Source organism: Equus przewalskii, chromosome 13 (assembly GCF_037783145.1).
Source record: "Equus przewalskii isolate Varuska chromosome 13, EquPr2, whole genome shotgun sequence".
Lineage (NCBI taxonomy): Eukaryota > Metazoa > Chordata > Mammalia > Perissodactyla > Equidae > Equus > Equus przewalskii.
This window is the reverse complement of record NC_091843.1, coordinates 10851555-10874087: the sequence shown is the minus strand read 5'-3', so window position 1 is coordinate 10874087 and position 22533 is coordinate 10851555. Positions and strand designations below refer to the sequence as shown.

Sequence of the window (22533 nt, the reverse complement as noted above, 5' to 3'; positions counted from 1 at the left end):
AAACAGAGGGAGATAGATAACTCTGTGTACTCTTAGATAGTCTGTCCCTGTCATCCTCTGGGCTCTGGAATAATGCTCATGTCTCAAAGCGGAAGACAATAATGATAACAAGAACAGCAACAACAATGATAACAATAATATCTAACACATATTGAGGATCTACTATGTGCCTGGTGCTTTAATTCTTACAACGACCTTGCGAGGAACACACGGTCATTTCATTTGGCAGCACAGAAAAATCTGAGCTACAGAGAAGTTGAGTCATTCTTCCAAGGACACACAGCTAAGTAACAAAACCAGAACATAGGCATTTGCTCCTCACCACAAAATGTATTTGCTCTCAAGCACAGGCCAGTGGTGTTATAAATAACAAGGACACAGTGGTTGGCCCTCTGTGATCCTGCTAACTAAGCTTCCATCCTCGGGACAAGGGGATCTGTTGCCCTGATGGAGCCTGGTGCACCCCAGGATTCCACCAGCTGCAGCGCTTTCATCTCTTCATTTCCCCTGGTTCTGGTTTGATGACAATGGCTTGACGGTCAAGGCCCTCCGCGAGCTGGCCCCAGCCATCCTCCTGTCCTTCACATACCCTTCTCTGCCGCCCACCTGCTCGGATCACCCAGTCCTCCTGCCTCAACGGCCACCTGCACAACCGTCTCCAACTGGGATGCTCTCCTCGCTTCTCTCCACATCTGTAAGTTCTCACAAACCCAACTGGTGAACTCCCATGTTTTATGACACCTTTGCCAAACACCCAGCTCATGGAGACCCCTTCTTCCTTGAAACCCCTTCCTCCTCTATAGCCCTCATTCTTCTCAGGCCCTCCTTGGCACATAAAGATGCCAAGCTGGCTGGTATATATATATAAACATTTTATAAATTCATGATACTAGTACATTATCTTTTCATATAGCAGAATCCATGAGCTGCCACGTACTATCTGTCTCACCTTAGGCAAGTTTCTTAGCTTCTTGGTGCCTTAATGTCCTTGTCTACAAAATGGAGATAATGATGATGCCTACATTGTAGAGCTGTTTGCAGTTAACTCACAGATACTGCTTAGCCTGGCTCGTAGTAAGTGCTCAAGAAATGTCAGGTGGTGTTATTATCACAGCTCCTTGAGGACAAGACCATGCCTGATGCTCACATGCAAGTATGACTTACAAGTATGTATCTATTGGTGGACGAGTTTGAGAGTACCTGGCCCTCTGCACCTTTCTTCCTAACCTGCTTTGGGGGTGCCAGGGTGGGAGTGTGGAGAGATGTGGAGCCTTCTGCTTCTTAGCGGAGAGTGTCTGGTCCAGCCCCAGGTCCAGTGTCCCTGACCTTGGATGTCTAAGAACTGGAGTCTTCCTGATGCTGACTCACTATCCACTCCAGCCCAGCCAACCAGAGATCTGTGCCTTTCCCTCTGCCTCCAGGTCCTCCCTGCCCCCCACAGGGCTGGCGCCCTGCACCCCTGAAGCCAAAAGGAAGCCCCTGCACTTCTTAGAGAAAGAGCCTAGGCTGACATATCCATGTCTATTTTGCAGGTGAGAGTGAAACAGGAAGAGATGTGGGTTAGCAGCTTTGGAAGGCAAACATCAAATCTCCTTGCACCCAGATTCCAGCCTACGATACTCCTCCTTCCACGCAGCGCCAAGCTCCAGGGACTTCCAGTCTTCCAACCCTGGGTCACTATTGCTGCTTACGTTCAGAGGCAGAATCATTCAGGTCTGTTTAGATATCACCAGAAAACCCCAGTCGGTTTTAAAAAATGGAGATGATCCCAGCAGCCAGCACTGGGCCCATAGTTAACCAATTTAACTTTGCAAAATACTCCAACTACACACAAGCTTGGGCTGCTGCTCAGCTGCTCTTTTTAAAAGGCTGGAGAGGAAATAAAAATGAATGATGACAAAATGTCCACACGGGTAGAAAAACAGAATAGTCTGAAAGCTGCAGGGCAGGAACTGACACAATTTAATTAACTATTTGGAATAAACATGTTTGGTGCCGCTCTCAGAGCTGTTTGTTTGCCTTCACAAAATAATGCTCTTAATAAGTCTGAGATTAAACCTTCGAGAGATTAATTAAATGCAACACCTTGACTTGAAATGTTAGGAATGGCCAAGAAGGCATAATATTTTCTTTGCACATTGTTCAGGGGCTGTTGTCGTCTGGCATAAACAGTTCCCGACCTCTGTTACGTGTTGTATAAAAATTGTCACTAATTGTCATTTGGCATCGGTACTCTATATAAAATGCTTATTTCTTAAATAGTCTAATAAGCGCTTTACAAGGAAACAGGATGGGTCAAATTTAAACCATGATGGTAGTAGAGCTGACACATTTAAATACATCCTGAAAGTCATAAGTTGCTCTCCAAGGCAGATCAGTGATGTTTGCGACTAACGGTGTCATTTAAAAAAATCAAAATAATCATAATATCTGCCATTTATTGAAAAGCTACTATATCCCAGACATTGTGCTCATTGTACATCGACTATTCACGTAAGTCCTTTAAAGGAGTATCATCATTCCCACTTTATAGGAGAAAACTGAGGGTCAGAAAGGTTACATGATCTGCCGAAAGCTAAACAGCTGGTAAGTGGAGGAAGCTGGAATTTGAAGCCGGGTCTAACTGTAAAGTTCACGGCCATCAGCCCCCTAGCCTCCTAAAACAGGAGAAAGGAACGTAGCTTGAGAAATTCTAATCACACACTAATTGCATGACAAATTAAGAGTACATGATACTAACAGACTTTGCTTGATTGCTTATAGGAAGGCATTTTGTACTCAATGATTGTTTGGGGGTAAAATCATTGTAAATGGTCTTGTTAGAAAAAGACAAGAGCCTAACCTCACAAAGGAATACTACATGGGCTCTTTCTGGTCATGTGGCGAGACTTCCATATTAATTCCAGCTCCCAAATTCTGTTCCTGTCATCCACACTACAGTCTGGTGTCCCCTTATGCAGGTTCTGCAATGACTGACTTTTGACTTTTGAGTTTACCTGTAGGAGACCCACACCCCAGAGCCCCCTGTGGCACCCTCTAGTGGCTATCAGCACAAATCTGTAGAAGCAAAGAAACTGGGAGCTCAAAGAAGCTGCCATTTAACTACCTTTGCTTATGCCTGTGAAAGCGAAGAGGGGCAAACTGATAATGTGCAACCTGAAAGATCAAGGGCATAAATAACGTAAAACGATTTTTAAAATGTGGTTGAGCAGTGGTATCCGGAACTAGGAAGGTCTTGGAGTACTCCCTTAGCAATCAAATTTCAACAGATACTTCTCTCCTGAGTCAGGAATGATCAATATGAGATGGTCCTACTTCAACAGGAATCCGGGCTATAGGCAGGTAGGTACGATGGGGCACTGGACGGCCACAGCAGGCGAGACGGGAGTCCCTACTTTTATTGACCTCCCTGTATGCCAAGGACAGCGCCGGGGGCTTTAACTGTGTATCTCATTTAATCTTCATTTTATCATTCCTGTTTTACAGATGAGGAAACTGAGGCTCTGAGAGATAAAGTAACTCACCTGGCTCACGCAGCCAGTAAGTGGGAACTCCAGCCCTGGCAGCTGGATGCCAAAACCAGGTCCTTCTTCGTTACATTTTGATATGCAATTGGATATTGTAAATATTCCTTATACAAGCAACAAATAAACAAATAATTGGTTTCTGTTTTATAGACTTCTGCAAATTAGCAAGGGATTTTCTGATTTTTTTCCCCCATATCCTGTTATATTCAAGACCTCAAAGTTAATTACTACACCAGACACTCCACGGCAGAGATAAACATCAGGGCTCCTTGCCTTGTGTGTCTGCCGTTATGACCGGGTCCAGGCAGGCCCACGAACGGCTAATGAGGTTAAATATAAAGTGAGATAAAGACAAAGTTGTGAGGCTGTGCAGGTTCTCAGGGACAAGCGGATGACACTTGAGTCTAAACAAAGGTCTAAATAGGGAAAGAAAAATGGCCTCGGTCCCAGGCTGAGATCAAGGAACAACACCCCCTCCTACTTCACACACACACACACATACACACACACGCATACAAACACGCACCTATACACACACATAAACCCACACCCCAAACCTCTCTCTCTGCACACACACACATACCACACATGTACAACTTCTCCCTTTCTCTCTCACACACACTCACTTTTTCTCACATACACACACCCATCCCCATAGGGATGTCAGGATTTGGGCTGGAGCAGCCACTCTGGCACCTCTTTGCCTTATGGCGGCACCAGGCTGTAGAGGGTGAGAGGGCTGGCCTGGCAATCAGGTAACCTGGCTTCTGTTCTTTGTCATTACTGAAGCATTGTGACCTTGAACAAGAGCTCCCATCTGAACAAGAGGTCCCATCTACCCGTCTCCAAAGGACCTGGGGATGCAGGGCAGCTTCCAGCTATCACTCTGTAAATTATCCATCATTCTTAAAGGACCACCCTTGCATGTGGCTTTGGAAATCAGCAAATTGAACTCATGCCTGAGGTGCTGGAAACATCTACCAAAATTAAATCTCCAGCAATTTGGAGAAAGCAAAACTCAAACCTTTCCTTCCCCGGAGAGAGGCCCCTAAGCATTTCGCAGCTGGACTTGTGGATGTGAGGCGTCCAGCAGTGGAAGAAACCCAGCAACACAACTCGGGACTTAGGAGCCAGGTGGCAGGCCAGGAATCGGGGCTAAGAGTGAGGAAGAAAAGCTAAGTATAAAGGAGACTGGTATCAATGTGTTAAATGGAAGCGGCAATCGGCCCCTGTTTCCCACTGAGCGGTGGCTCCTGGCCTGGCCATGGCCTTCTCTCGCAGCACAGCAGGTAGCCATGTCATTAAATGCACCATTTGGCTGCCTGGAAGTATACTTCCCTCTGCCATGCACGGCCCTGCTTCCCTCTTTACTAGGATCAAACCGCTTGCCCTCATTTCTGAAAGGGCCTTGAGCTAGCTCCATGCACAGTACCCTTGGAACTGGGTTCTACTGGCCCATCGCACTGAAGGTGTGGCACCCCAGAGAGCTAGTTCTGGTCCAGTGGCATAATGGTTAAGTTCGCATGTCCCACTTTGGCCCAGGGCTCACGGGTTTGGATCCCAGGCGCAGACATACACACTGCTCATCAAGCCATGTTGTCCTACATACAAAAATATAGGAAGTTTGGCACAGATGTTAGCTCAGGGCCAATCTTCATCATCCAAAAAAAAAAAAAAAAAATCAGTTTGCAATAACAGCTTTGGCAGGAGGAAAATCAAGGTTGGGACCCAGATGAGCTTCCTCTGGAGAGTACAGTGCACAGCAGCTGAGGAATCTGCACCACCGGCAGAAGGGGGCTGGCCAGGATTTCACTTGGCATCAGTGTCATCCTTCTTGGGAACTTTATTTAGTCAGAAAACAAGGTCATTTGCTCCTAACTTCCCAGGTCCGTGATGAAGAGCAAGCCAGAGTGCCTAGGGTCAGGTGCTCAGGTCTGCTCCTTCTAGCCTCTGAGGGCTTGCCTTCCTCACAGGGTATGTGGACACAAGGCTCAGTGGTCAGGAAAAGGGTGAGAACGAAACAGAGGAGCAAAGTGGTTAAGGGCATGGACTTGGAGATGCCTGGATCTAGGTTCAAAGCCTGCCCACAGATCTTATAAGCTGAGTGACCTTGTTCCAGCTTTCTATGTCTTAGTTTTCCTATTGATACAATGGGGATAATCAGAGCACCTGTCCCAGGGGGTTGTTTGAAGAGCAGAGGAGAAAAAAACCTGTACAACACTTAGCACGAGATGAGATCTCAACACTTGTTGTTGCCATTATTATTATCATCATTTTATTTTTATTATTATGATTACTGAAAGGTCAGCAGACTATGGTTCCCTTGGCCGAGTCTTCTCATCTTATGTTATTCCCGGCTCTCCACGGGAAGGTCAATTTCACTGATTAAGAGTATCAGTGGACCAAGGGAGGCCATGTGACAGTGGTAGGCAGAGCCCCAGGTTCGAAGTCAGGGGCCTGTGGCTGGAACGCCTGCTCTGTAACTTATTGCACACACTCATTTAAACCGGGCAAATTCAACCACAGGCATTTGTCCCAGAGGAGAAGAGAGAGAACGTCAATAACTGAATCAGTTACCTGCCACACCACTCAGAAGGCAAACGCCCAGGTGAGCGTGGAAGGGGAGACGCCAGTCTGTGGTTCCCCAGGCCGTCTCAGCTCCTGCATGCTTCTCATGCATACTGGGTATTAAGAAACTTTCCACGTTTCTTCTAACCTCTAAAGGCACGTCAACTCCCTCAGCCAGCAGTCCACTGAAGAAACTGACCACTTCCAACTTTGAAAGCCAAACTGGCCGAGCACAGCTCTTGGGGTGGGGGTGGGGGAGGGGCACGATCTGCCTTATTTTTCAGGGTAATTTTGACTATACAACACTTTTTGCCTTACGTCCTGAGCGTGGGAGCTGAGAGTCTGGATGCAGGGGCTGAGGGTCTCCTGCATAGCTGTATGGACATGTGACATGAACCTCAAGATCCTCATCAGCAAAGTGTGGGGCAATAAGCCCGACCAGAGTATTCAGTGCTGTCAGTGATATAAAATCCATCTGTGTGTTTTGTAAACCACATTCACAAATATGGAGAATAATTATTTCCTTCCCTGACGCTGTAGGTGTCCTAGTCTCAGCCTAAACAGAGGGGGTGGGCGGCTATAATTACACCCTCTCCTGCATGTCACATTCCCAGAGCACAGCAACAGGCACTTTCCCCCGACCCCAGGGGAGCAGCCAGAAGGCCTCCCCCAATTTAGGCAGTAGCCTGGTTTAGTTATAGCCGTTCTCGGCTTCATGGTCTCCAGAAGGGTGGCACTTTCCCTTTTTTCAGGTTAAAAGCATTCTAAAAATATCTTCAGAAGGCACCGAGGTCCCCACAGCCTTCCCTGCTCTGACTTCAATCCAGTTCACATCTCCTATGACGTGGGTCTGGATAAGACATCACTTCTGCCCCCGTGGGCCAGGTTTCAGACATCACAGCCAAATATTGACAAGTTGTCCCAAATCAAGTTACACGGCCCACCCCTCATCCTCTTTGGACCCAGGAGGTGGGCAGGAGAACCCCCAACCCTGCTTTGACTCAGAGCAAGTTTCTAGTATTTGGTAAATGTACAAACAACGATTTTTCTCTCCCTGAACAACTCCTGAAGTCCAAAAATTTCATATCCAACTTCTAGACTCTACAAACCAATGGAAATTATATTGGGCAGTTTACAGACCCCTTTGTAGAATTCTCATTCTCTCAACAAATATTATATCCTATAAACTGTGGCAGCAGACAGTGTTTTATTTGAATGAGCGGCTAGGTGGTATTACAACACCCAAGTCTGCTGTTTTCCTATCTCCGCTAACAGACTGCCAGACAACATTCAGATACTTGGCATTTTTTTTCTTTTGGAAACGCCCAGGCCTGGATTTTCTCTCTGGCTCCAGGACAGGCTATGTGTCAGGCACAGCCTGCTTGCATTCTGCCTGGGGGGCTTGTCCTGAATCAATACTAGGAGTTAATTATCACTTGGGCAGAGAGGGTTTTGGGATTTCCGCCTCACATGTGGGGACTCCCCATCATCCACATGGCTTTGACTCTGGTTCTAACCCCGACCTTTAGCTCGACTTTTGCCTTCAATCCCCACCTTGGACTCTGAGTCTGGTTATTGGTTCCAGACGTTTTCCTTTGGCCTGACCCCATCAAGGTGAACTACCTGGTGCCTGAGTCCCTTCTCTTGTGATTCCTGCCCCTGAACCCTACCCACTCAGCTGAAACTGTGACCAACTCCCCTGATGCGGCCAGCCTTTCCAGGTCTCTGAGTAACAGTGACTCCTGACTTCTCCATCGCTGTGTTCTGCTCCCACTCCTTATAATTGTACCTCCCCATGCTGACAGCTTCTTGACATTACCTGTGGCCATAGCCTCCACTTTCTGGGTTCTGGCTCCTACCATCACCTACAGCTGGGCATGACTCTGCCCCTTCCACCTGTTCCTAGGCTTCTAGGTCCAGCCTCTGCCTGTTCACCTCATCTCATTGCCAGGAACAGGGCCATCCCCTGGTGTGTCTTGAGAGAGGATGCATGCTCTCTGGGGTCAGATTGCTGGCTTCGTTCAAATCCCAGCCCCAGAGCTTTGTTGGCTGTGCAACCTTGAACATGTTGCTCAATCACTCTGTGCCTGTTTCTTCACTGTAAAATCAAGATAGCCTCATGGAGGTGTTGAGGGAATTAAATCCGTTAATACGTAGAAAGGATAGCATGATGTTGGTACCTTTTAAGTGCACAGTAAATATTAGCTATTATACTAATTATGTGGTGTCAACATTGGGGAATTCTAAAGTTTATTTTGAAATCTGTAGCACACTGAGATGAAAATCAGAGAAAATGAGCACGAGTAATTGGAACCTTTCTTTTAAACGTATGAGCTCACCAAGGCTTTTCCAAATTAGCCTTCAAAGAATCTCAGAGCAAGCCATCTTTTGGACATACCTCGTGGCAAAAAGAATGCTTTACTTAGCAACCTTAACAGAGGACAACATCTAAAAATCAGCTCTAAGAATCAAACAGGATGAGAAAGTTAAAGACACACATTTTGGCCTACCAGCTTCAACCAAGAGCCAGTTAAAGGTTAAAGGAACTACAATGTGCACAAGCAGGTGCAGATTTTGGTAACCTAGTGTTGGGTGGCTGGTGTTTGAGCCTTTCAACCCTGTGTCTGGGAGTCAGATAAGGACCAGTTTACAAAGCAGATCCACGTATTTGCCTGACAAAAGGACAGTGGACTCAAGTCTTCTCTATCAATGCAATCAGCTTTTGGAGGTTGCATTCCTCCTCAGACAAAGCAACACTGTTCCAAGACTGTCAACACCTCAGTGTCTGCAACTGATAGGGATCAGAGCCTTTCTCCTGGTCCAAGTCACGTTGCCATACTGCAACATCATGAACCATTTGGAACTGAAATCAATTTATTGAAAACCCAATGCCCCCCACGCTGCCAAAGGTATAAACTTTTTGTCCTGGGTAAAATCAAATCATGGAGGCAAAACGACCCCTAACTGAGCAGAGATCTCAATTCTAACATGGATGCAGGGCTGCAACTGAGAGAAGGCAGGGAGAAGATACGAAGCATGGTCTTCACATCAGTGGAGTGAGACTGCACCCCTGTGTAACTTGCGGGACTTGATTCCTTGGGGGTACCCAAGGCAGAGCCTGGGGACTTTTTCTTTCCTTAAAAATAAGGGTCTGCAAGGGACATGGATCTGACTAAGACATCACTCTCCAATTTCCCAGGTGACAGATGTAAAAAAAGGAGTTGCTTTTTCTGAAGGCACAGAGGTGGGCACAGATGGGGAGAGAGTCTGCTTATTTACCTTGGTTAGAAGGACCATCACGACTGCCTCTCTTCAAACTTGTAAAACGCTCAACCTTGTCTATGGCAGCATTTCCTATGCAACGTCTCCCCAGGACCCCAGTGTCAAGCAACGCTCCATAACAAAATGGATCCATGACTGGTAAATTAGGGAGACGCTGCAGATTTTACAATGCACATCAGCACATTAAAGGTTCGTAGAAGTCCCACAATAGAGAAATGTAGTTAACTTATTTTAACCCAGTACTTCTTAAATGTTTTTGACCACAAAACTTTTTAATTTATTAGCCCGTGGGAGCTTCAGGAAACATTCTGGGAAATATCAAGCCTATTATTATAAGCTGCCCAGTTCATCCTTCTGACTGCTAAAGGGAAAACCAATGACTCTCATCCCAGCTCATGCCCTGCTGAAAAAGAGGAAGAAATCAATATGATGGTAAAAGGAAGCCCCTGAAAACATGGTTACAGCTAAGACAGATGCCTCACAGAAAGCCACAATGCGCGAGCATCCACCCACACACACAAGGCCAAGCAACATCCCACTTAATGGCCATTTTGACCTGAATCGCGGGTGCCCTGATTGATTCCCACCCCTAATGGCTACTCTGACAAGTGGCGTGCTCAGCCTGTCAACAGTCTTCCTGCTCCAGCAGCCTGGTCCTGGGAGGGGCAGGAGGAGCAGCATTCCCAGGGGGTGGAGGTGGGAAGGCTCATATGTGCCCCTTCTCTGCCTGTCCTGGGCTGTTTCCTCCCCTTGTGAGTAGCTTTTTCATCAAGAGTTCAGTGGAGAGCATCTTTCACCCCATTTCTGATGGGCACCCGGCAGAATCTTTAAAAATCATCCCAGCAGATTTAAAGGTGGATTTATATATGCACAAACCATGGCTCAAACCATCAAATGGCTCAGTTCAGACCTGTCAGGACCACCAAGGTACCTGATAAAATGCTTAAAAAGCCATCTTAGGGGACTTCTGCTTCCAGGAAGAGGGAGTAGATGGTGACACCTTGCCTTATTATTCCCTCTGAGTTCAATTTAAAGCCCTGGACATGATTTGAAACAAGTATCAGAAGACTCCGAAAGGTGGAGGGAAGAAGTCAGTCTGGCTAGGGACCTGGAACCTGAGGAACAATACAGTGGCAAGTTCCCTGGGTTTTCTTTTCACTCACATATCCAAGACCTGGTGCTGGTGAAGCCAGTAACCCCAGTATGCCAACGGGCCCACACAAATAAAGCCTGTTCTCCTAGTCAAAGGAGCAGAGGAGAAGCAGCCTTGCAAACAGAAAACTTCCAGACAATAACCGCTCTACTCCAGCCAAACACCACAGAAATACCTGCGGCCACACCTCCACTAGCACTGGCTGAGTGGGAAACCCAGACTTCTACCCTCATCAGCCTGACAAGGTACCCCAAACCCTTGCTGGGGTGGTATCAGAGAAGGCCAAGTTAACCCTGCTGAGTGGTAGTGAAATCCAGCCCCACGGTGTCTGGTCTTCTAGACTCAGCTGATGGTAAGAAGGTGGCTCTCCCGTATGACCAAACCACTGAAGTGGTGTCAGAGGAGTTCCAGGGAAAGTCATTACTTCACCACTACCCAGAGGTAATGAGGCCACCTCCACTCCCCTCACGTTGTTGGGGAGGCCATCTGGGGAGCACTAAAAAGGCATTCTTGCCCTCTCAGCCAGGCAGTATCAACAGAGCCTTGGTGGGGAGCTGAAATTCCCACTCCCACACAGCAGTAACAAGGAGCCCTCTTTCCAGGTATCGGTGGAGGCCAAGTGGGGAAGCTGGACTTCCACTCCCACCTGGCAGTAACAAGGCAGTACCCCGTTCTCCCCTGCCAGAGCAGTGTCAGGAGCCAGCTAAAACAGAAGATTTAAATAAAATCCAGAGTCTCATTACATAATACCCAAAGTGTTCAGTTTCAACAGAAAATTACTCATCATACCATGAACAAGGAAAATCACAACTTAAATTTGAAAAGACAATCAAAAAATGTCAATGCTGATGTAGATTTTAAAGCAGCCATCATAAAAATGCTTCCAGGAGCAACAAAGAACACAGTTGGTACAAAGGAAAAACTAGAAAGTCTTAACAAAGAAACTGAAGATAAAAGAAGAACCAAATGGGAATTTCAGAACTGAAAAATACAAAAAAATACAGTACCCAAAATAAAAAAAACTCAATGGGCTTGAGAGCAGAATGGAGTGGACAGAGGAAAGAATCAGTTAGCTTGAGGATAGGACAATAGAAATTACCCGATATGAACAACAGAGAGAAAATGGACTGAAAGGAAGTGGTCAGAGCCTTAGAGATCTAACACTTGTGTCATCAGAGACCCAGAAGAAGAAAATAAAGACAGCAGGGCTGAAAATGTACTTGAAGAAATAACAGCTGAAAACTCCCCAAATTTGGGAAAAGACATAAACCCACAGATTCAAAAAGGTGAGCAGACTCAAAAAGGAAAAACCCAAAGAAATCCATGCCAGGACACATCATAGTCAGACCTCTAAAAACTGACCAAAAACAGTCTTGAAAGTAGTGAGAGAGAAACATCCTTTTACCTGTAAGGGAAAAATAAACCATTCAAATGATAGCAGATTTCTCACCAGAAAGCATGAAGTGCAGAAGGAAGTGGCACAAAGTTTTTCAAGGTCTGAAAAAACAAGACCTGTCTACTCAGAACTCTACACAGCAAAAATATCCTTCAGAATGAAGGAGAAATCAAGACATTCTCAGATGAAAGAAACTAAGAAAATTTGTCACTAGCAGATGTATCCTAAAAAAGAAAAAATGGCTAAAAGAAATTCTCTAAACAGAAAGGAAATGAACATCAAAACAAAGAAAGAAGAGGGGCTGGTCCAGTGGTGTGGTGGTTAAGTTCACACGTTCTGCTTCGGTGGCCCAGGTTCACCAATTCAGATCCTGGGTGCGGACCCACACACCGCTTGTCAAGCCATGCTGTGGCAGGCGTTCCACATATAAGGTGGAGGAAGATGGGCACAGATGTTGCTAGCTCAGGGCCAGTCTTCCTCAGCAAAAAAGAGGAGGATTGGTGGCAGATGTTAGCTCAGGGCTAATCTTCCTCCAAAAAAAAAAAAAGAGAAAAAATATGGGAAAATTTATTTCCTTTTCCTATTAAGTTTTCTAAATTATGTTTGGTGGTTGAAGCAAAAATTATAACACTATCTGGTGTGGTTCTCAATGTACATAAAGGAAATATTTAAGACAATTTTATTATAAATTGGGTAGGGTAAAGGAACATAAATGGAGGCAAGGTTTTCACACTTCACTCAAACTTGTAAACTGTCAACACCAATACAATGTGATAAGTTAAGTACATATAATGTAATACTTAGCGGGACCACTAAAAATGCTACATATAAAGAGACATTGAAAAACACTACAGATGAATCAAAATGGAATTCTAAAAAACGATTATATAACCTACAAGAAGGAAAAAGAAAATAGAGAAAGAAAAAACAGAACAAACAGAAAATAAAATGGCAGGCTTAACGTACCAATAATTACATTAAATATAAATGGCCTAAATATACCAATTAAAAGACAGAGATTGGTGGATTTAAAGAAAAAAAAAAGCACAACCCAAGTATATGCTAATGCAACATAAGCAGAAGTGTTATATGGCTACTTCTCTTAAAAGGCAAATGGCACACGTCCCTTTGCCTTCTTGAGTTTTCCTTGTCATTCTGCCTCTTGGAAAGTGTATGTGATGGCTGCCACACTAACTTAGACTATCAGGGTAAGGCCTGATAGGGACAACATAGGGATAACAGAACAAAAAGCTAGAGAAACGTGGCTTTCTGAGTACTTGCTGGAGCAGAGCTGTTACACCAACTCTGGACTTCCTCTCCATGGAGTCTTAGTTCAGACAAAAATAAATCTCTACCTTGTTTAAACTCTGTTACTATGGAGTTTTCTATTCCTTGAACCTAATCCTCACTGATACTAAAGTTACACTTACTGAAGGCAACTATGGGTCTATCGCCGTGCCAAGCCCTTCAGAGAGATGATTTTAATGAACTGAGAAGAAAAGTACTACTATTATCCTCATTTTATAATGGTAAGGAAACTACTTCTCAGAGAAGTTAAGTGACTTGCCCAAGATCACACATCTCATTTACCCGGTACTACAAGCCTGCTGAGTCTAACTCTAAGGGACTGGGCTATTAACCTTAACAGCGTACTGTGAAATCTAGTGAAATCCCCCCAGAAAAGAAGCTTGTCTCATTCCCTCTAGCCTGGCTGAAGGACTTCTTTCCACAGTCACACAGGACCGTGATGAGCTCAGAGAAAGCTTTCATTCATCAGGCATTTCTAAAGTGTTAGCTGAGATTCCTTTTGAATCATTATCCTTTTGGACATAATCAATTAATTAATCAATCAGTCCCCTCATTCATTCAGCAAACATTTATAAAGGCTTCATGATGCCAGGCATTGAGAAAAGCTAAAGAAATGAAGTAAGTGATGTGACCCTGTTCCTCCAGGTGTCCCCATGACGGGCTGGGCACTGAGCTCACTTACTCCAAAAGTTGATTTTTCCACATCTCGTTGCTCAGCTTCAACCCCAAGATGTCAAACAAGCAGACTATGGAGTTCACTCGTGAAGTCTGTTTTCCCAGAAGCCCTGCCGTTCCATCTCATCTACACTTTGAGGGATCCAGGCCAACTTTTCCCATTTATGCCTCTAACATGGCAATGGGAGACTCTGACGTCCCACCTTGCAGAGAGGGGAAGAAAGGGCAAAAATGCTTCAGAGATGGTGGCCAAAAAGGCTATGAGATCATGCCAAGCCCCAGCAGTGTAGCTTGGTCTTTCCTCTGTGTTCCCTGGAATGAAAAGTAGATTTTTCTAGCTTCCCTCTCACTCCCACGTCCCCACCCAGCTCTCAGCTCCTGGCAGTGCCAGCACTCACATCCAGGGATAACAGTCAAAATCGCCTTTTTTCCTCTGACAATAAAATACAGCAACCCTTTGGCATCCCAGAGGTGCCCCAGTCTCCTGACCCCTGGCAGGGTCCCAGGGGATTTGTGGTCGGCAGCTAATCAGAGCGTTGGTCACAGCCATTTCCCATGACATAGCTGGAATTCTCCCACTGCCTGCCCTCTTGGCTTCAGTTACCCGGCCAGGCTGAAACTATTTGCTCCCCTCCCACCCTGTCCATTACTGCCCCTTCCCCAGGCCATGCCTCTGCACCCACTCGCCTGCCAGACCCCCCACCCAGGTCCTCAGTGGGGGAGCTGCAAACCTCTTTCCACTGTTATTACTGACCCGCAACTCACCTCCTACACTCCTTCAGCCCACAAGGCTTCTTTCAAGCACCCTCCTCTTGAGCAATGATAAACCTCAGTGCCAGAGAAGTTTAAAGAGAAACAGCCACTCCTGACTGACCATATTGGTATCAGAAGGGAGGTCAAGCACGTGATTTGCAAGCTGTGGTCATAAAACAGTTGTCCCTTCCTTGTCATTTCTGGTTAATAGGCCTATGAACTAGAAAACCAGTCTTTCTGCCCTTTTTGGAGGGGCCACTCTTAGCCTACCTGAGAATGGGAGAGGTTTGTCAGCCACAGGACAGGTACTGGACTCTGGAGCCAGGACGCCTGGGATGCAGCCCAGCTCTACGCCTAGTAGCCAGGGGACCTCAGGAGAGTCAAAGAACCTCTCTGGGCCTCAGTCACCTCTCTGTACATTGAAGAAAACAAGAGGACCACCTCCTAGGTTTGTTATGGCTATTAAATGAGCTCATATTTGTAAAGGATGCTGGCAGGTACCTACCAAATAGTAAGAGTCATATCCGTGTTTGGTAAATAAATACTATGTATATATGTAATAAGTCAGTAATTTTCACAACAGCTTGAGGAGCTTAGTCTTCTCTCTTTAGAGAAAGCTCTACTGGATCTCCCAGGGTTGTAGAAGCTTGCCTGTGGTCAGACAGTAAGCAGCAGAGCTGCGATTTGAACTTGGGTTGTCCTTCCCATTGTGAGAGTGGTTCTCAAAGCAAGATCCCAGACCACACAAGAACTAGGTAGAAATGCAAATTATCCAGCCCCACCCAGACCTACTGACTCAGGAACTCTCCGGGTGGGTCCAGGGATGTTTTAACCAGCCCTCTGGGTGGGTGTGATGCCCAAGGTGGCGATACCCTGTCAATCACCACAGTCATTCCCTTCGCAGCAGGAGGGGAAGCTCCCTGCCTTCCTGTCTCCAGATAACTGGTACAAAGTGAACACAAGCCGCATCTACCTCTCAAACAACACGCAAAAATGCAAGTTTTCTTGATGCAAAGTGCTGTGCTAGACGCCATGGGGACACAAAGCAATGTGAGATTCCTGCCTGCAGAGCGTAGTCCCTAACTGTCAAGCCCAGACAAGCATATGCACAAAGTTATCCAACAGCACAGACCACACTAGGAGTCAAAAGCATCGGCTTTCAGAGGTTGGTGGTCCAACAGAGCTGGGTGCCAGTCCTGGCCCCCATTCTTACCAGCTGGGACTTTAATGAAGTCACTTGACCTCACTGGGCCTGGTTTCCCTACCCTCCTCATGGGGCTGCTCTAAGGATGAAGTGAAATTAGGGCAACCATCTTGCATGGTGGCCGACAAGACTTAGTTACTAAGTGGCTGGGGTCATCATTAAGATTTGCCACCAGATGATACAGGTTTCATTGCCAAATCATGACGGAAAGGTAAGGAGCGGGTGGGGAGAGGGCTCTGAGGGAAGAAGACCTATGGAGAATGGGATCTTGAGTTTGATTTCAATGCAGGGTGAAAATCTCAATAAATGGACAGAAGGGAAAAGAAGAAAATGGTGCCACTGGTTACTAAAAAGGAAAATTAAAAGGCACTCCAGGCTAACAGTTAGTAGGCCAAATCAGTCTTGTTCACAGGACTTTGCCTTGAGCGTGCAGACTCAAATTCATGAAACCCAGACTGCCCTCAGGATCCCAGAGTAGCTGAGCCCCAGACACAGGCTTCCCGAGACAGGCCCTGTTTAATCACCGGGTGTTAGGAAGAGGCCTGTGGTTATCCTGGTGGATATTCCTGTTTCTCTGGATGCTCACTGGAGGAACATCCAAAACATAACTCACAAATTTAAGTTCTGATTCTCCCACATTTCTGCCCTGTTTTGGAGGTCTAAAACTTTATCAGAGTCATCAAAGTGATTAGACAGATAGCGTGAGCTATTAGTCCAGAGCCAGGGCAGAAAATCTGGAAACTTCATTCTACCTTTGCCTGGGGCCTATCAGGAAATACTAAAATGCCCAGGAACAATCTAGGTGTCATTCTCTTGGATAACGGAAGGATGGGTGACACGATCATCTCCGTCCTCTTCCAATCTCATGACTTTCAGGCTAGTTTTCCTGTAAAACTCACCAGGGCAAATTCCGTAGACTTTTGCCCTGTTAGTTCCTTCTGGGCATGGGCAGACGTGGTGCTTGTGGGCCCAGCGGGAGTGGCCCTGGGGCAGAGGACAACTGGAAGACCATGGGAGACGGGCACTGGGCCCATCTCACGATGAGCTCAGACAGCACCCAACCCTCTCCACTCCTTCTCTCCCCAGTGATTTATGTTCTGGAAGGATTTTTAGCAAATCAAGATGTTTTGGCTGCTCCTTTTCAAAACCAGGGTAAACCAAACCAAGACATCTCTACATGACCACATATTTGAAAGTCTAGCCTATTGTTTTAGAATTTCCCTTGAAGGCCCTCTAAACACCATCCTCAGACTCCCCACCAAGACCAGAAAATATAAGTCAATGGGAGGGAAACTGCGATCTGAAATATTTCTGGCTGATTCAATTCCCTCGGAGAAAGCTTTACTTCCAAAGGTCCCAGGCAGAAGGCGGTGCGTGGGCTCCGGACCACAGCATCTTTTCCTCAAGAAGCAACAAAGCCTGTTGGTTCCATTGTGCTCAATTGTTTTAGTAAAAATTATCTCTGCGGCTTCAGGGTGTGCTTCCACTCTGGGTGGGATGGTGAAGGGCGTGATTTGTCTGCCACATTACTCAGCCCCAAAGTATATGTCACTGGGGGCAAACTTGGCTTCTGTATTTTCCCACTCTCTCTGGGCTATTCTCTCAACTCTTGTGAGTCAGCCTTTTCCTGGGCCTTACCCAGCCAAACCCTCGGGGCCCTGGCTCTGCTGGATAAAGAGCAGTTGTCTGGGTTGGGGGCAATGACTGTGCCCTTTCCTGCTGGTATGCAGGGCTATTGTTCTCTGGGCCCACGGCTGCTTTTATCTCCAGCATTCCTACAATCGGGACTGGCAGATCTGCGTCTGTCTCACTGGCTTGCTTTCCACTTCACTTCAAGTCAACTGCAAACTGACCACAGGCCCTGTCTCCTGGCTTTGCACGCAGGGCCAGTCACCCCAAGGTGGCCCCCCAAAGCTTCTCACAGGGACAAGGATGGGGAGAGGCTCACTATGCGAGCCCCAGAAGACGTTGTGCGGCAGGCTGCCTGGGGGTCAGCCCCAGCAGGCCACTTATGCTATGCCTCTCTGGGCCAGCCCCCACTCTACTGCACCTGGTCCTCTCACCTTTCCAACAGCAGCAATAACATGCGTCCTCCTGGGCTACGGGAGGACTAAGGGAGGCGACACGGTATCATGACCCACGTATGTGTGATGAGTCTTAACTTGTGCCCGGCCGTCCTGTAAGAGCTCCTACTGCATCAGAAGACGTTTCTGCAGGCTTCTTTGAAGCCTATCTTGAAAATGACTTAAGAGCCAGAAGTAGGGGGTATGGCAGCAATTTCCCCGCTTTATCTGCTGAATATAAAAACAGCTCACATTTATGGAGCACATACTATGCACCATTCTAAGTGCTTTACATTTATTATGATTATATTTCATCCACACAGCCCATCCACTCATTCATTTATTCATTCATTCAATATTCTCTTTTCCCAGATCCCCAAGTGGCTCTTTCTCTCACTTTCAAGTCATTACTCGGATGTCACCTTCTTAGTGAGGGCTTCTCTGGCCCCCTTCTCTACTATCACCTCACCACCCGCAATCATCTCTGTGTAATGGTTCTTCTTAGCGTGTACCACTATCCAACACACTAGTTGTTTCATTTGTTCACGTTGTGGTCACATGTACGCCCACTAGAAGACGAACCCCCTGAGGGCACTATTCACTGTTTCCTTCCCACCTGTGTCCCCAGCACCTAGAACAGAACAGTGTCTGAGTGGGTGCTCAGCAGACATTTGAGGGGAAGTACTATTAGCATCATCATGGCTGTCTTACAGATAAAGAAACTGAGGCACAGAGAGGTTGAATAACTTGCCCAAGGTCACACAGTAAAGATCGAAGCCAGGATTTGAATTCAGAAGCAACATGTGATATTCTTTCACCTTTTGAGCTAAGACCAGTGTCCACACTCACGCTACCATTTTTTATCCTCTTTCTCCTTCTCCTCCTCTTCTGGGGTCACCGCATTTGTTTCTAATCTTCTTTTCCATGGAGACCAATGACTCCCCCAAAAGACGTGTTCATGCTGAGACACAGACTCATTTGCTGACATGTTCCTAATGAGAAAACTGCCACCTGGTAAATGATCCACTTGGCACATTCACGCTCAGAGGCTTCTTCAGCAGCAGACACATCAAGGTACACGAGATGGCATTACTGCTGGCAGGGCCGTGGAGATCTTGAACAAGAGGGCAGACGTGTGAGGTGGCAGAAATAGCCCGGGTCCCTGAGCCACGCACATCTCAGTCTGAACCCCAGTAAGACCTTATTACAGTGTAGCAGTGGGATCTTGGTCAAGTTCGTTCCCCCCTCCCGATATCCATTTCCTCACTGAGAGGAACAACCTGCCAGGTGTGGTTAGGCTAATCCAGTAAGCACCCAACAGCGAGCTGGGAATGTGGGAGGTACTCCACGAATGTCAATTCCATGTGTTCTTCTGTCCCACCCCTCCCCCAACATCACCTTCCCTAATGCTAGAGGATCTCCTCTTTTCCTGTTTCCAGTGTATTTCAGGAATAGCACTGAAAGTACAGGTGAGAGAAACTCCAGGATGGCAGAAATGAGAAAAATGATGCTTCCTATCCAGAAGGGTCCCATGTCACTTGGAGAACCCGAAATATTCTCCAAAGCAATGCCACCTCCCTTCCCCCATCTATGTGTTAATAACAATGATATTGGCCAACATGAACCGTATGCTTACTTGGTTCCAGGTCCGGTGTGATGCACCTACATGCGTTAACTCATTTCATCCTCATGGCAATCCTGTGAGATAGGTACTATTATCACACGCATTTCACAGATGACAAAATCGAGACCCTGAGAGGTTAAAGAATCTGCCAGAGGTAAGTAGCAGAGGATTCGAAACCAGGCAGGCTGGCTTCTGACATTGGTCCCTCTGCTCACCCCAACTGTCTCCTAGCATCCCCCTCGCTGACTTTCCCGAAGCACTAACTAGAGATGAGTGACGGGGAGGAGGGGTGAGGGTGGGTGAACTCTGGAAAGTGCTCTGGTCTGGGTGGAAGAGGAGCACGCAGCTCTCTGGAACACTACCTGAGAATTTCCTAACTTCTCCACAGTGAGGATCTGAACTTTAATGTCCTGTCGAGGTTTCTAGCAATGAAGATGGGCATTAAAGAGGGACTTTCCTGTGGGAGGTCCTCTTCACCTTGGCATGCATTTCTCCTATACTGTAGGTCAACAGAACCCAAATCGCTCCCATCCTCCTGGGCCATCCATTCTGAGCATGAGTCAACCCCTTCTACAACCTCATGGTAATGAAAACAGTTTCCAGAAAGTAGACTACACATCTTATGAAACTGTGATTTAGTGCTTGTTTCCAAAACTGTTCACTCAAATCACTTTTAATTAGGTGAAAAATAACTTTTTAGAAAATAATAAATATTCTACCATCTTGTTTTCTATTGTTCCAAGACTGCAGAGTTTCAGAGCCCTGGGACAGCTCAATAATCTGGTAAATTCTCTGCCTTGGAGCCTCTGACAGGGGAAAATGCACTCCACAGAGTCAGATGATAAAAATAGCAAACATTGACTGAGACAGTGTTAACTAAATGCTGTGCACTTGCTGGAAGCTTTACATGCATCATCTCATTTAATTTTTACAACAGGTCTATGAGGTAAGTGTTAGTATCACTGCTTCAAAATAAAACCAAATAAAACTGAATCTCTGGGAAATGAAGTAGCTTGTCTAAGGACCCCGAAGAGGCATAGTCAGGATTCAAACCCAGGTCTCTCTGGATTTCACAGTCTTAAACCACTCAGTTATACAGAATCCCTTTCAAGCTCTTCATGAGAAGGAATGCTGCTAACAGCTGACGGCCGATGTCTGACCTACCTGCATCCTTCAGGAGGAAAAACGGGAAATGGTCACAGGAGGCAAATTGCGTAGAAGCTCCTTGACCCCTGGGATGCAGCTACTGGGACGGAGGGTTGGGGGGCACCCAGCTCTCTGCCTCCCCTCCCTCTGCCATGGCATTGGGAAACCCTCTTAGGAGTCATTCGCTTAAGATTCATCCCAAACCCCGTGACCTGGAGCATTGTCAGCCCAGAAGGGGTGCCTTTTCTGACTCACAGAGTTGTGTTGTAAGGGCTAGCGGCACCCTAGTTGCCTCCAATCTCTGGACACAGGTTCCTCATCTGTAAAACGGGGAGCCTGAACTTCATCAGGGGTGGCCATACCTAGGAAATGTGCTGCCACTCTGGCTCCTGGGTCCATGGCAACCAAGCAGAATATATTCCAGGGTATGTTCTTGGATGGGCCTCAGAATCCTTTCCAACATATTACCCTGGGCACCATTTAGCTCATCACAGTTGGCACACAAGATGTAATCTATTTGCCATGCCTAAACTAGAAGATCTCAAAGGACGCTTCCAGATTAATATATCATTTTATGGTATGTCTACACACGAAGTGTATGAAAACACACATTTTTATGGAATAAATAATGGAATCAGCTTTCAATGACATAACTCGGGAAAATAAATTAGCTGGATTCTCCCAAACCTTTCCATGTGGGAAGGGCCTGAGCCCGGGGGCCCCAGAGATGCCAAATGAGAGAGAATGCAAGAAGTTTTCACGGTGCAGAAAATTAGAGAGAGGATCTCTGGCAAGGAAAGTCTCGTTACCACAAATTGGTCCCTATCAGAGAACGGCTGCTCGGTTCAGGCAGTAATTAGCATGCCCCAACTCACTCGCCAGCAACAACGTAACTAGGACCTGGAGACAGAAGGGCCTAAACTTGACAGAGAAGCTGTGTGACCACAAAAACAGAGCCCTGACCAAGGCACTCAGGATGAAATGAAGTAACTGTTTCAATCAAAAACAGACCTACCCGTTTCTCTAAACCCCCTATTTGCACAGGCCCACAAGGCAGAGGAGCTTCAAGGCCCAATCGTGACCATGTGATGCTGGAGGCAGCATGGACTGGCCACAGTGACCAGGTACAGCCTTCCTCCTGGGAAGAAGGCCTGTGATGCGGGGGCGGGCAGCTCAGGAATGACTGCCCTCGGACAGGGAATGGTGCACGCAGGCAAGGGGTTTCCTGGAAGGATGCCGAGGTGGAATCCTCTCTGTGCTTCCCTGACTGCACCCAGATGAGGACGGCTGGCCTTGCTGGATTGGAGGTGGGAAATGCACTATGAAGGTCCACAGATTACACAGACAACCACGTTTGAAAGGCTCATGCTGCCTCCCCACCCTCTGCCCTTCAGAGTCCCAAGAAGAGCATCTGAGGACCTCGACTTTGTGGGGCACCCTCTTCTACGGGAAGGAGATCACGATGTCTGCCCTGCCTACTTCTCAGGAGTGAAAGGACTATGGAAACCATCAAAGGAAGGTCTAGCAGAGTTTCCACAATTTCCAAACCCAACAGAGGGAATGGGAGCCCTGCTGGTGGCCTGCTCTTCAACTAGGGGAGTGAGTGAGTAAGTGACCTGATGGCCAGTCCACCTCCATGGTCTCCGCCATCACTGACCAATCAGTGGCCTTGGCCTTGGGGGTCTCAGTGGCCTCTTCTGTGCAGTGCTGCTGGGGAATAAAGAAAGTGTTGTTCCCAAACTTAAAAGACTACAAGGGTTATGAAAACAAATGAGCATGGCGCAGGAGGGGAGCGGGAGGGGCATGGAGCATGAGTAGGTGGGGCATGGAGAGG

General features: G+C 46.8%; 1 protein-coding gene and 1 long non-coding RNA gene across 2 annotated transcripts in view; one reads left to right on the top strand and one right to left on the bottom strand.

Moving 5' to 3' along the window:
• The window catches only part of SLIT3 (slit guidance ligand 3), a 587735-nt gene that overhangs the window by 443680 nt on the left and 121522 nt on the right, over positions 1–22533 (bottom strand). The gene's annotated exons all lie outside the window — the stretch shown is intronic.
• On the top strand, positions 321–3690 carry LOC139075047 (uncharacterized). The gene is made up of 3 exons (XR_011525075.1): positions 321–694; positions 1533–1713; positions 3487–3690. It is a non-coding gene; the product is annotated as an uncharacterized lncRNA (long non-coding RNA).